The sequence below is a fragment of the Nycticebus coucang genome, chromosome 17 (genome assembly GCF_027406575.1).
Source record: "Nycticebus coucang isolate mNycCou1 chromosome 17, mNycCou1.pri, whole genome shotgun sequence".
NCBI lineage: Eukaryota > Metazoa > Chordata > Mammalia > Primates > Lorisidae > Nycticebus > Nycticebus coucang.
This window is the reverse complement of record NC_069796.1, coordinates 27,153,133-27,167,500: the sequence shown is the minus strand read 5'-3', so window position 1 is coordinate 27,167,500 and position 14,368 is coordinate 27,153,133.

Here is a 14,368-nt window from a genome sequence, read left to right as displayed (position 1 = left end):
GCCTCTACTAAAAACAGAAAGACTAGCCAGGGATTGTGGTGGACATCTTTAGTCCCCAGCTACTCAGGAAGCTGAGGCAAGAGGATTGCTTGAGCCCAAGAATTAGAGGTTGTTATGAGCTATGATACCACCACACTCTATCTAGGGTGAGAAAGTGAGACTCTGCCTCAAATAAACAAATAAACAAATAAATAAATAAAAGACTAAGGTTCCTTCATGGAGCCTCCCTTGTCTGGGGTAGCAGCTCTTCCTCTGCCACTGAGAGTGCCCTTGGTCAGCATTCTGGATTGCACACCACATTGTACTTGCTCTTTGGTCTGTCTCTCCAGAAGAACGTGGATTTCTCAAGAACAGAGCCCCTTGTATCTTTTATATGTAGCACTGACTGGGTCCACTGGGCTTCTAGTAAATATTTATTGAATAATATTAGAAATATGAATGTTTCTTTTGAAATTGACAGGAGAGTTGACCTTCTGAACATAAAAATTCATCAGTCCTTAGCTGGTTCTCATAAACAGGACTGCACCTTCTACACAGCAATGACTTTCACATGTTTTTCCATCATGACACCCCCTAAACTTTACAGAGACTCAGTATTTCAGTCTTTTGATTTGGTGGTATGTACGTATATGCACAAGATCTAGGGCTTAGTTTTATTCTTCTCGACTCTGTTTTGTGCTATTTCATTCTGTCAGATTCATAATATGCAAATATACTTTCCCATTGTGTGGGTTGTCTATTTGCTTTAATTGTTGTCTCCTTAGCTGTACAGAAGCTTTTCAGTTTAATTAAGTCCCATTTATTTATTTTTGTTGTTGTTGCAATTGCCACGGAAGTCTTCTTCATAAAATCTTTCCCCAGGCTGACATCTTTGAGAGTTTTTCTCACACTTTCTTTGAGGAATTTTATTGTTTCATGGCTTAGATTTAAATCTATCCCTGGGCAAGAGACATGAATAGAACCTTCTCTGAGGAAGACAGGCAAAATGACTAACAAACATGAAAAAATGTTCATCGACCCTAATCAGCAGAGAAATGCAAATCAAAACCACCATGAGATATCACCTAACCCCAGCAAGATTAGCCCACATCACAAAGTCCCAAAGCTGTAGATGTTGGCATGGATGTGGAGAGAGGGGAAGACTTTTACCCTGTTGGTGGGATGGCAAACTAATACAGCCTCTTTGGAAAGAAGTATGAAAAATCCTCAAAGAACTCAGAACTCAGATTTGACCCCATAATCTCACAATTAGGAATCTATCCAGAAGAAAAAAACTCATTTTATCATAAGGACATTTGCACTATATTGCTTATCGCAGCTTAATTTACAATTGACGAGACATAGAAACAACCTAAATGCCCACCAACCAGGAATGGATTAACAACCTGTAGTATATGCATGCCATGGAATACTATTCAGCCATAAAAAGATGGTGACTTCACATCTTTTGTAATATCCTGGATGGAATTAAAACACATTCTTCTTAGTAAAGTATCACATGAATAGAGAAGCAATGATCCAATGTACTCAATACTAATATGAAGCCACTAGACGATCTAATGCACCCCACAAAGGAGAAAAACTCATTTCAATTCAACTTGGGGGTAGGGGTAATGAAGAAGTAGGAGAGGAGAGAGAGGTGGGGTGCTCTCATTGAATGGGCATGGTATGAGGGTGTTGGCTCACCTTTTGAGTGTCGGACATAACCACAAGAAGGGATTCTACCTAACAAAATCAAATATTTTGACCTTGTTATTTGTACCCTTACATGAATGTGCAATTTACCTTTTAGCTATTAAAAAAAAAATTACTAGTTGTAGCCCACTAAACTAATTTCATGGAAAATCTACTAGATTACAGATTTTCAGTTGAAACCCTACCTTAGGTGGGAGAGATGGGTTTTACTTATACAGGATATCTTCAATGATGCAGAAAAAGGATCTCTGCCACCCTTTTGAAATTGTTCCCTCAAATATATTATAGATGCCCGAAATTCCACTGTGGAATTTTAGTTGCCTTATGTTAAAGATTCACTATCTCTGAATAATAATAATTGTAATTTTTCTTGGAAGGTAATTCATAGTTTTAAAGTTACAACTTTAAACTTATAAAGGAGGTTTAGATCATTCCAAGTATAAGATTGGACGAATAGAGAAAAAGGTTGATCCCTTAAAAAGAAGGGGAAAGTTTCCTAGTTTGGATATACTACACACAAAAAAATAAAATGTTCAGACTGAAGACAACCTCTCCACTTACTAATTTTACCTCAATTGTTTGATTGCATAGTTTATATATTTGATATGCTAATTAATAGGAACTCATGCACCCTCCCATTGACCTACACACTTACAAAGTCAATTTTTGATTTACTGTATTCTGTCTTATAAAATGTTTGAAAATGTTCATAATCTTGACTTTGATGTTTACAAAACAGGCAACAAAAGAAATCAAGAGTATTTTGGTCTCGTTGCCCAAATATTTTTTACCAGGCTTGCAATAAGCCTAACCTCAGTAGATTTACAAGGCACTAATTGATTGATCTTTCCTAATATAAAGGTATCATTTATTAGATATTCATGAACAGATACAAAATAATTTTTTTCCAAGATAAGTAACAAAAGGCCAACGCTGAGCCATCTGTGAAAAATTTCACATCTGAAATGTATAACCAAGGTCAGGAACAAAAATACATAATCTATGGCTCAAGGTCAAAGTCTACATCCTGAACAAAGAGGTAGATGTGATCCAAAGCAAAAGCAATGTTGCATTCTTTTCTTTCACGTCAGCTTTTAGAGACTATGGGTTTAGGGTTTATTTGATTGGGGGTCGTGGCAGATGAGTACTTTTACTTAAGATTTATTCATTTGGTATAGTTTTTTAAAAAATAGGTATCTGCATCTCTACCCAGCTTCTGTTTGGTATTAATATAGAACCTTGCATGTGGTCCACAGCACAGCAGAAAAATAAATTGTATTGGGCCAGACAAAAACAGCACTATGAAAACCAGACTTTTGTTCTGGCCTGTAGGTACATCCCTTGTATTTATCAGAGGGAGTCTATTAAAAGGAAACAGAGTAGAGAGAAAGGAATAGTGACAAGGAGATGGAAGGAAAGGGAGCACACATGTGGACATATATTTATAGGATTAAAGGTCTTGCTTTTGGGAGTTCAGACCTTACAAAAAATAACACAGCATTATATTTAAGACCAGACCCTATTCGGAGCCCGGGTTTCTTGCTGATAATTAGTTTGTCCTTAAGAATTATACTTTATGAGTTGAATCATGTCCCCTAACAATTTATATGTTGATGCCCTGAGCCCGTCCCCAATCCCAATACCTCAGAATGGGATCTGATTTGGAAATAGGGTCATGAAAGATGTAATTGGTTAAGTTAAGATGAGGTCAAACTGGAGTAGGATGGCTTCTAGTCCAATATGACTGGTGTCCTTATTTTTAAAAAGGGACATTTAGATACAGAAACAGGCATATACAGAGGATAGACTATGTAAGTAACAGGGAGAAGATGACCATCTATGAGTCAAGAATAGAAACCTAGAATAGATCCTGCATAACAGTCCTCACAAGGAATCACCACCAACCCATACTGTGACTTAGGACTTTAAGTCACCTAGTTTTCTGTGCATTAGTAGGGCAGCCCTAGCAAACCAATACAGATACGATGGCAGCATCTCATTCACTCACTCAGTGTCTGCATGGCCTCTCACAGGTCAGGGTGCCTGCTCTGCCCTTCCCTGAGGGAGCTCATGACCACCGTTCAGTGGTCAAAAGCAAGTAGAACATTTCTTTTAACCACTCTATTGAGGGGAAAGTTGAAGGCAGATCTCATTGTCCCATGTGTAAAGCTAAAGGAAAGGAGGTTAAGTGACTTTTTAACTAGAACATCACATAAGTGCATTGAACTTGGCTTACCTCATTTACCAAGGAACAGTTTCTGCTGTAAGTTAGAGGTAAGGGAGGAGGGGAGTAGAAAGTCTCTTCTTTACTAGGGGTCATTTGAAGGGTTGGGTATTACATAGTCTATGAAATGCTGACATCCTGACATTTGTCTCAGTCTGTCATTCCAAATTTTCACCGTTATTTGTGTAGATTTTCTTTTCTTCCATCTACTGGTAGTATGTTTGTGAGATGTTATGTGTGGTAAGCTCAACAGCAAGTAATAGTAATATTCCTCAGAGCAATGACAAGCAAAGGACATAAGAACAAAATTGAACTGCATCAGTAGGAAAAAGACTCAATTAGGATGACCACTAAGTGTATTTAGGTGCAGAGAACCTGTTGTATTTCTTTAGCAGAAATGTGTGTTTTATGTCAGTAATTGAGTTTTTGGCATCCTTTTCCTCAGCTGTGAGAAGTAGTTGGCAGTGTTTGAAATGACACCGTCTCTGCATGGCTGTTCCTGATTATATAGACTGATATTTTTACTAAATTGTACAAGGTGATTCTCATGAAACCAAATACAAGATTCACATTCAAGATTTTGCTGTGCACAAATTGACCCTGCAGGATCTTAAATCTGAAAATTTAGTTTATGGCATAGGCTTAAAAAATATCACTCTGCCTTATTAGAAGCATATGCTAACATAAATGACTTGGTCTGTGATAGTATAGCATTAAGAAAGCAAATTGATTTCTTTAACTTTTAAATGCCTTTTTTCTCTTTGTAGAACACATCAAATTATTATTTCTCCATTAGAGGGCAATGTTTCACAAATTTTAATTCTTCCTCACTTGGAAATTTTGAATGGTCCATTTCCTGATGATAGTTTTTTAAAGCCTTAGAAAATTATCATTATTTCAATAACTATTTAAGTCAGAATTTTGGAGACACCATATATTAAATCTTCATATAGAATTTAAAAGCAAAGAATGCATAAGATATGTTTGTTCATTTAACACAGCATTTGTGATCACTGACATCGATGTCCAAAATATTTGTAGCATCAAACTGAAACTGATAAGGCTATATAATAAAACGTTAAGGCTTCAAATTATTTACTAGGTTTCATAAGCTCTGATATTCAAATTTTCACTGCAAAAAATCCATTTCCTAGATCTTTAATTCCATGATGTAAACTCAAAGCATGTATTCCTTCTACCCCAGTATCTTTCCATCTTTTTACTCATCCCTCCAACCATATTAGGTTTTGATTAGGCTTTATAAGGTGAACTGATAGGCAAATCTAACCATCTGATATTTCTGCTTCCCAGATTCTATTCATGAACTCTGATGCTGGAGGGTATATGCTAATGACTGGACATAAAGTGGGCGCCGTGCAGCCTATCCTGTCCGAGAAGTTTCATTTTCTAATGGAATGGTTTGGTCTTCCGGAGTTCTATGTCTGAATGAGGTGTGAAAGCCATTTCCAAAATTTAAGCTATCTCTGGTCATAGACTTCAGCTATTTGGAGAGTCTACAAAATGGTAGCCTGGATTACTTACAAGAAATAAATAAGTTGTATAGGATTCTTTTTCCTACTCACATAGTCATCATCCAACAACATTAACTTCACTCTCAACTTTTGTCTCAAATCTATGAGTAATATGCACTTTTTTGGGACAGAATTGGTGAGTGAAAATGGCCAGAGGGAAATCTGTGGCTTGGGAAATTCTGTGAGTTTGATGGCTTAATAGCAGTGTGAGATAACAAGTCTAGACTATATGAATTGAAATTTTATTATATGCTTTAGAATAGGGGACTATCTGGAAAATACATTTACCTAATACATTTCAGGCCTATACAAACACCAGAAGACTGATCTGCAGGTTAAATACAGATCTAACACTCGGGCATCATTACCATCCCTCACGGACCTTGGGATGCTCAGAATTAAGTAATTTACCCCTTTAGCTTGTACTTTTAAACTCATAAGTAACTCTTTTCAGTATCTTTTTTATGGGGTTGTCTGAGATGAATTACGAATCGAGACCGCTGAGTAAAGGACATCTCTGTTATCTATTCAGCTGACCTGAGGTTGAAACCAAAACTGTGGCAGGGTTAGATGAGCCTCTCCAGGGAAAGGAAGATCTTATTCTGTGCCAGACCACAAGGTGAGATATTGAGAATGCGTTGACATGTAGCACCTTGAGAAATGTATAAAAACCTAAGAACCAGGCAAGAAGAGGAAACTGAGGCTCTGCTGGGTTGACAGGTCACTAGGCTTCCTGCCATGTTTTCATTTCCAGAGGGCTTTTTAAAGCCATGACGCTGTCGAGATCCCCTAGTCTTGCCAGCTCTCACTCAAAGAAAATGGCCTTGCCTACTGCTTCCCTGGGAACAGATTTGCTGGCATGAGCTCCCTCAAGTTCCCTCCTTTCCTACTACAAATTTAACTTTATGTTTTCTAGATCTCAGAAGGAGGACTGCCCCTACCATTTTTCTAACTTCTCAGAATGTGATCTTCATCCTATCCCATCCCATCCCTTTATCCCTTCAGAACTTTGCTCCATCATCTTGCTTTACCTTGACATAAAATCATACTAAAGGTGTTCACTTCAAAAAAAAAAAAAATGTTTTTTGGTGACACATATTCTTAAAGTGTCCTGAACACATCAACGCCTTACTTCTGTCACAAGCCTACATTTCTATTGTGTTATCTTAACTTTAAATCTATACCACCACTTGCTATAATCTATTCTGAGTTTTTAGGCTAAGATTACTCTGGCAAAGCTTCTAATGTGTAGATTCAGTGACCTCTATTCAGCCCCCTTCATACTTAAAATTTCTGCAGTATCTGACCCTGAGTGCCTGAAATTATCTCTACAAAAACTTCTGCAACATTACACTTTCTTGGACAGACTCCTATTTCTCTGTTTGATGGCTTCTATTTTTCTTCCAATATAATGAACTGTAGGGTACATCAGAAGCACCTGTAACATAAATTTCTGGAGTCTACCCCTAAATTCTATGATTCTTTAAGTCTGGCGTTGAGCCTGAGAATTTGCATTACTAACCCATCCTGATTCTGACACTGCTAGTCTGAGGCCCACACTTTGACAACTACTGCTTGAAATGGTCATGTCCTATCCCCTTTACCCACTTTGCTTCCATTTTATACTTTTTTATTAAGAGAATTCCCCTATTTCCATGGTTCACTTGTTACCTGTACATGAATGACCCTTACCAATTCTATGACCAAAGCCAATGACATCCCCTCAAGCCATCCAGGTTTACTACTGTCTACTAAACACATCACCTCTGCTTATATATTTTACAGAAATCAGCATGCCCAGAATGATATACTGAGTCCTATACTCAAAAGGGGCTTCTCCTTGTATAGAGAAGGCATTGACCTGTCTGCACAAGACACTGGAGGCGACCTTGACCTCCCTTGCTGTCAGTCCTTGTTGCTCACATATAATGATTCCCAAGTCCTTCTTGCCAAACGTATGGTGGTTACAGGCAGAATCCATCCTATACGTTCTGTCTCCAGTATATTTCTTTGCTCTGTTTTTTTCCGAGTTTTTCTTATCAGCTATATCACAAATACATCTCCTTTATCTGCTGCTTTCATTATCTCCCATCCCTGTTCTAAAAGTCGTCTTAGTAAAGTTAAGATCTGATTATGTCATTTAATCCTTTGTTAAGAACAGAAATTTAATGACTGTATATTAACTGCAGTATAGAGAAATGATGTCGCAGCGCGACATTCAAGATTTTTCACATTCCAGCCCTCCAACTTCATCCATGATTTTCCCCTTTGCTTCTGGATTGGTGGTTACACCTGACCACTCACCACACCCAGAATCAACCACACAGAGTTTATTATGTCCACGCTCATGCTGGATTCTTCCTTTCTGCTCAGCAGTCCCACTACTCACTTACCTGCTTTCTGACTCCCAGCACAATTGACGCCTTCACTTGGGCTTCCATGTTGTTTTGTTCACATAGCCGATACTTTCCACCTGTTATAATACTTTCCCACGACTATGCGCCTGGGTATATACATCAGGCTCCATTTCCAGTTTGGACACATCTTGAAGATCTGAGCTATATATCAGTCATGTTTGTACCCCTAGGACACAGCACAATTCTTGGCAGATGAAAGATCTCCAATAGATACTTCATTTGAATTTAAGCCCTACAGTTAGACGAACCTCATAAAGTGGGATCGATATGCGTGAGACCTGGGTTTCTAGCCATGTGGCTAGGACTGTGGATTTCCAGTTCTCTTTCATCACTTTGCTGGAGTTGAAGTGAATGCTCAAGCATCATAGATGTCCCCCAACTAGAACTGCCCAGTGCTTTGCTCAGAGATCAATTTCTAAGTTAGATTTGTAGACCACATGTCCTGAAGACTTAGCTCTCCAACTTTGTTTTGTCTGCTGAGAATCAGAATCTACCTTTGCTTTTAAGGTGGAGCTATGATGGCTCATCTCCCCTTGTATAGTCTCTAATTCTACCATCAAGCCCACCCTAGCCCTCTACTTGCATTTGTCAGGAGGCTTAACCTCTCTGTGCCTCCGTCTCCTCACTTCTAAAACAGATCTAACAACAACTTCTGCCTCAGAGTCTCTGTCCTGGGCTTGTAAAACAGTTTCTCAAACAGCCTTTCTGTATGCATTTTTCTTCCTCTACCACTTGAAAAATATTTAAATGAGTAAGTTTAAATATTCAATGAGTAAATACATATTAGCTACTCAATTGAAACTATTCCTAGGGCCCCCAGCACAAAACTCTAAATATTAAAGTGCCTAGAGATGTTTGCATATGTTAGGATGTCTGTGTTTGATATGTAATAACTAGATACAAAATTGTTTTTAACAGTTGGGCCTAGAAGCGCTGAAAATACCTTCAGTCTCTTTAGACACCAGAAATGCACCTTACTCCTCTTCCGTGACCTGACTTTTAGCACATAGAAACATATTCTTTTGACTGGTACACGTCTATATGCCGCATAAGAGCAATGAGCTTGTATCATACCGCAGTTTCCAGAATGGATGTGGAGGTAGCAAATGTTAATATACTTAAAGCTGTGTTGAATCCATTTTTTCTCCTTATTGATAGAAATTATGTTTCTTCTTAAAACCACGAACATATAAAATTGTCCTCTGTGAAAGAAAAAGCTAAAAGTAATTTGACATCAGAATCTAAAATCACAAACTCCTTTATCCACACCACGCAGAGCTCATAGCCAAAGTATTTTCCTATTGAAATCTCAACTTTATTCTGCATTTTGGAAATATTCATTCTTGTAGCATTCCTAGGTCTTAAGAGAGATAATTTCAAAGCCCTATCCTCACTTTAGCCACCCTCCCCCTGAAATTTGAAACTCTAAAGGGAATCTAAGACAGCAAGAGGTTAAATGGCTTTCTCACGACCACACACCGTGTTAGGGTCAGAGCTGAGGTTAGAAGCTGCAAGTTTCTCTATTTCTCTCTTCAGTGTTTCTGGTGGTTACCCACCCTCTCTATTTATTTAGGTGTAGTAACTGTGCTGGTCACCAGCCAGTGAGGTGAATGAGGGTTCACAGTGGGACAATCAGATATTTAAAGGATGACCCTTTAAGAAAGCATTTTGTGCCCTTTGTTTAAAGTATCGCCGATACTCTCAAAATAAATCTTGCTCTCCATTTGTCTGTTTCTGGAAGTTTGTGTATGTCACCATAGCAGGTAATAAGCTTGAGGACATATGGGAATCTTGCTTGGTAAACTTTAGGAAAATCCTTTTCCCAGGGCCATCTTGTTTTACACTTTTATAAGAAAAGTACAATAACTCTCTAGATCACATCTTGGAAAATAAGATGAAATACTTATTTACTGTTATAGGATACAGCACTGATAATATGATCAACTAACCAATAGCGTCCACCAGACAGGGATCAATGTACAACCGAGTAGGTCACCCAGTGAGTGGCTCTGTGGTAGTCATGAGAATGACTACCTATTCTCATGGTAGTCTACGTGAATGGTGCCTTCTGGGGTTGTACAGGGCACAAAATACGTGGCCTCCAACCATGGTCCTTTCCATGAAGCTAAAGGTTAAGGTTATGCTCACGTGTGGAGTGATTTCCAGCTATATGCTTTTGGTTAGTCCATGAAAGATGCCTACAAGGTATTTAGGCAAATTTTATAATATACAGAAACAATTACAATTTGTGTCTAAGTTTGTTGTTTTGCTTCATTTACCATTTTTATAATTTACCTCGTCTCTTCTCTTTGCTGCTAGCACTATATCTCCACTGTGTCCCTAGAGTTGTATGTTATTATGTTTTTTTGTTTTTTAATCTTACTTTTTTCTGCAATTTATTTTTTTTAAAACAGAAGGAAGTGAAAATTCCTGTATCATAGTGCTGTTCTTAATAATGAATGTAGGAGTAGCAAATGATAATATGCCAAACATTATGTTGAATCTATTTTTCTCCTTATTAATAAAAATTTTGTTTCTTCTTAAGCCATGATTATACTAAATTATTAGTTGGGAAACTTAATTTATACTTGTATTTAACTATATACTTTCCACTACAAAGCCCCTTCTTCTTTCTCTAATCCCTCATGATCCGTTTTACTATTAATTTATTTTTGTAATCAAATAAGAGTGTGAAATATCAAGCCTGGGCAACATGCCACCAGGTCTGCTGGTTTCGGATTAGCGATTCTGCGACTATGGGTCTAGATGTCCCACTCCTTCACCTGAAAAATGAAAGAGATAGATCAAACAATCCCCAGTACCTCTCATAATTGTAAAGATTTATGTATCAATGAATTCTTTATTATTATTGATACATGGCAAATTATTCATGATTTAAGGGAATGCAAGCTGATGTTATGTGGACCTCTACATAAAATTATGAGAAACAACTATTTGAAACAACCTTGCCTCTCTGGTGGCAGAGAGGCAAGAAACAACCTTGCCACCAGAGAGGCAAGACGGTAAACTAAAATATGAGCTGGGGCTAGTCAGCAGCAAAAGATTCCAATTTCTATATCATTATTTTAGTATTATTCCTATTCCTATTACCTGTGACATATTACTTGAGATAAATCTATCTCCAAATTTGTAAAATAAAGATGATATATAATTCATCTGGTTTTTGTAAGGTGAAAATGAAACAATATATTTGATAGTATCTGATACTAAGTAAGTATTCAACAAATGCTAGTCTGTTTTCAATCCTTTTGCCAACTCATAGTAAAAACAACTAACACAAAGTTTTGGGGTGGGCTAAAGTCAAAAATACTAGCTTTAAAGGGGAGTGTAACATCTGTAGAGTCATAAATCATGGCATGATTTAATTGATTCATTAGTTGGTAGTATCTGAAGATCCTTGGGCAGCTGGGATCTGAAGTATCTGACAATACCTTTTGGTCAGAGTGACATCTGAACTCACTACCGTGACGCAGAAAATACAGCCCTATCACTTGCCCAGCCCATGACGTGGCATCATCAGGGACTCTAAAACTTCCTGAGACGATTTTAACCTTGACACAAAGATAGTAAGCATGAATATACCTAATCAAATACCATAGCTATTTTTTTTAACTATTCTGAGACATGACTGTAAGGGTAGCTGAAGTTCTTCCCAAAATGAATGATAGTTCAAAACATATGTCAAAGTGATTTTTTTCACCTGTGGAGCAAATGCAAAGAATAACAAATGAAACATTTAGAATAAGAATCTGCTTTTCCAAGTAAATAAACAATTCACAAGTTAAATGCAAATCTATTCAACAAACAAATTGAAAGGATTTTCAAAATTCGAAAGGGTTTTCAGGACCTTCATTGACTTTAGATAAAGTAATACCTCAAATGGACCAAAATAGCAGTGGTAAAACAGGAAAGGCATCATTTCAAAATTCTCTGTATTAAAATTTGAGAGAACATGCTTCAAGAACTTTCCATTATTTAACTTACTGTGTGTAGGGCACTTGTCCAATAAAAAATATATTCCTATATCAATTTCAATTCTTTCTGTTGCAGGTAACACTCTAACCATGTCAAAATGTCTTTAAAAATAAAAGGAATTTCTCTGGCCTACCTTATGGAAATAGGTACCAGCTTCAGGCTTGATCTGTTAGCCCAATGGCATCACCAAACATCTAATTTCCCTCTCCCCATTTGTAGGCTTGTCTTTCTTGGCAGTGGCTCCATTCTCAGGTTGAGAATCCCTTTTGAACAAAGCATTGTCTAGAAGGTCTTGATGTTCAATACCTCCTTGTTCATTTCCAGTAGAAAATGGAAATGTCTACTTCCCAGATACCTCCATCCCAAATCACAGCACTGAGCCTCCAGCCCTCATTATCCTGGCTTGTGTTATGTGCCTTCTCCTGAAATATTACAGTCAGGAAGACAAACTGTGAGGACTGGTCTAAGTCCCAGGACTAAATACAGTTGCAGGTATGTCTGTGGCAACCACAAGGATAGGAAATTCAGAGTCAGGTTCAGAAAGGGGCTTGGGGAAGGAGAGGAGGCACCCAACAAATTTGAACCTCAGTGATTTCCTCAAGCTTCCTATAATCTAGTTAGGTCAATAAAAGAAAACTAATTGTGAATAGTTTTGTACACTATCTTGGTTAGAGGAAGCACTTTGAATTTCAATGTAGTCATCATTCATGCGAGATTTAAAGCAAAGATCCTCTGACTCTTTCTTACTTGCCCCTATAAACCTGGAGTTTCTTAGGTCTTGAGAAGAATAGGTTCTGACTCTGAACTGAATGACCAAAACACATCGATCAGACACCTTGTCTAGGAGACAGGAGGGTGGAAGTAATGTGTTTTTACCAAATCGATGGTTTTTCGTTTGTTTATATACAGTAAATAACAATAATATAACCTGTCTTTTCTCATAACTTCAGAAATGATCTTGTTCCATTCTTCAATGTAATTAATTGCTTTTTAGAAAATGACTCTGGTAAGATTTACTCAAACATTCTACTTTTAATTCAGTCAATGGATACACTTTGAGCATATATGATGTTCTAGTACCAGAATTATTTTATTCCTGCTCTACCCTGTCCCTCCTACACACCAAAAAGGAGAGAATGGGGCAGGGAGGCACTGTTGTGTTATTTGAACCATTTATATTATCCATATCCAGACTCAGATTCTAAAGTGTGAAAAATGTAAATAAAGTTGAGGGAGTGAAAAGCATGTTTTCAATTAGGTTGTGTATTTTTTTCACCCGTGGCAAAATTTCTCTCTAGTTATTTCCATAATTCATCACAAATACACTACTAAATACATAATTATTGTTCATCTTCAAAGCTTTTTATTATATTCTACATAAGGTTTCCACATTCATATCTTCTGTTTCCCCTCCTTCCATAGCATTTTAGAATTTCAGGAAGGAAACATGATCATTTAAAAGTAAATTGGAGGTGAATCACTTTGATAAAAAGTAGAAAACCACATCTTTGGTCAATTTTGACTTTTCTCTCTAAATAAAAGGAATTTCTCTGGCCTACCTTATGGAACTAGGTACCAGCTTCAGGCTTGATCTGTTAACCCAATGGCATCACCAAACATCTGATTTCCCTCTCCCCAGTGGGTTATAGACAAAATTATCTCCAAGACCAGCTGTATTCATTTTGGGAAACAGCTATTCCCTTCATTTTGTATTCATTGATATTGGGTCTCTCAGCTCATCAAATATGATCACTGGATGATCCTGGGCTAAGCTACTCGCACTACTCACAGAAATGCTAAGGGGCAGGCAGCAATATTCAAAATCAAATGCCTCACTTCCTAGCGGTCTAAACTTGGGCAAGTTGCTGCACACTTTCAAACCTCGGCGCTATGAAATGGCAATGAAAATAAATAGTCCACAGGGATTTCATGATGAGAGAATGAAATAAAATGCACGAGAAGCTCAGCGGGATGCCTGGCACAGGGGAAGAGGCTGCTGACTGTCGGCTATCGCTGGGAGGTCGTTTATCTATAAAGCATTCCTCTACAGAAGATAGCTGACAGCCTCTGTATATTACGAAGCTTTAAAACTTGCTCAATATTTTTCCAGAATAATGTGGAGAATGTGATATTTATGATCTTTAGCATAATTATGCTGAACAGCAAATGATGCTGTTTGACGTTCATTTGACCGTCTCACTCCTTAGTGAAGTCTGCACAGCTGTTAAGCAAAGTGAGCATTTGCTTAGGAAGCTTGATGGAGTGACTCAGGACAGTTTCTCCACTGGTGCCAGGAACTGAAAAACTACCACATATCTCTTCTGCCATAGAGAGAAGAGATTTAATGTTTGAACATCCTAGATGTTGGCAAAGCAAAGAATTTTTAGTGTAGGGTGGCTCTTCAAACTCAGAATGAGGATAGGATTATTTTAGCATGAAGAATTCTGAATAATATGAATGGATTTGTAGTTCTCTTTGCTTGTAGAGCAATTAATCTTTTCCCA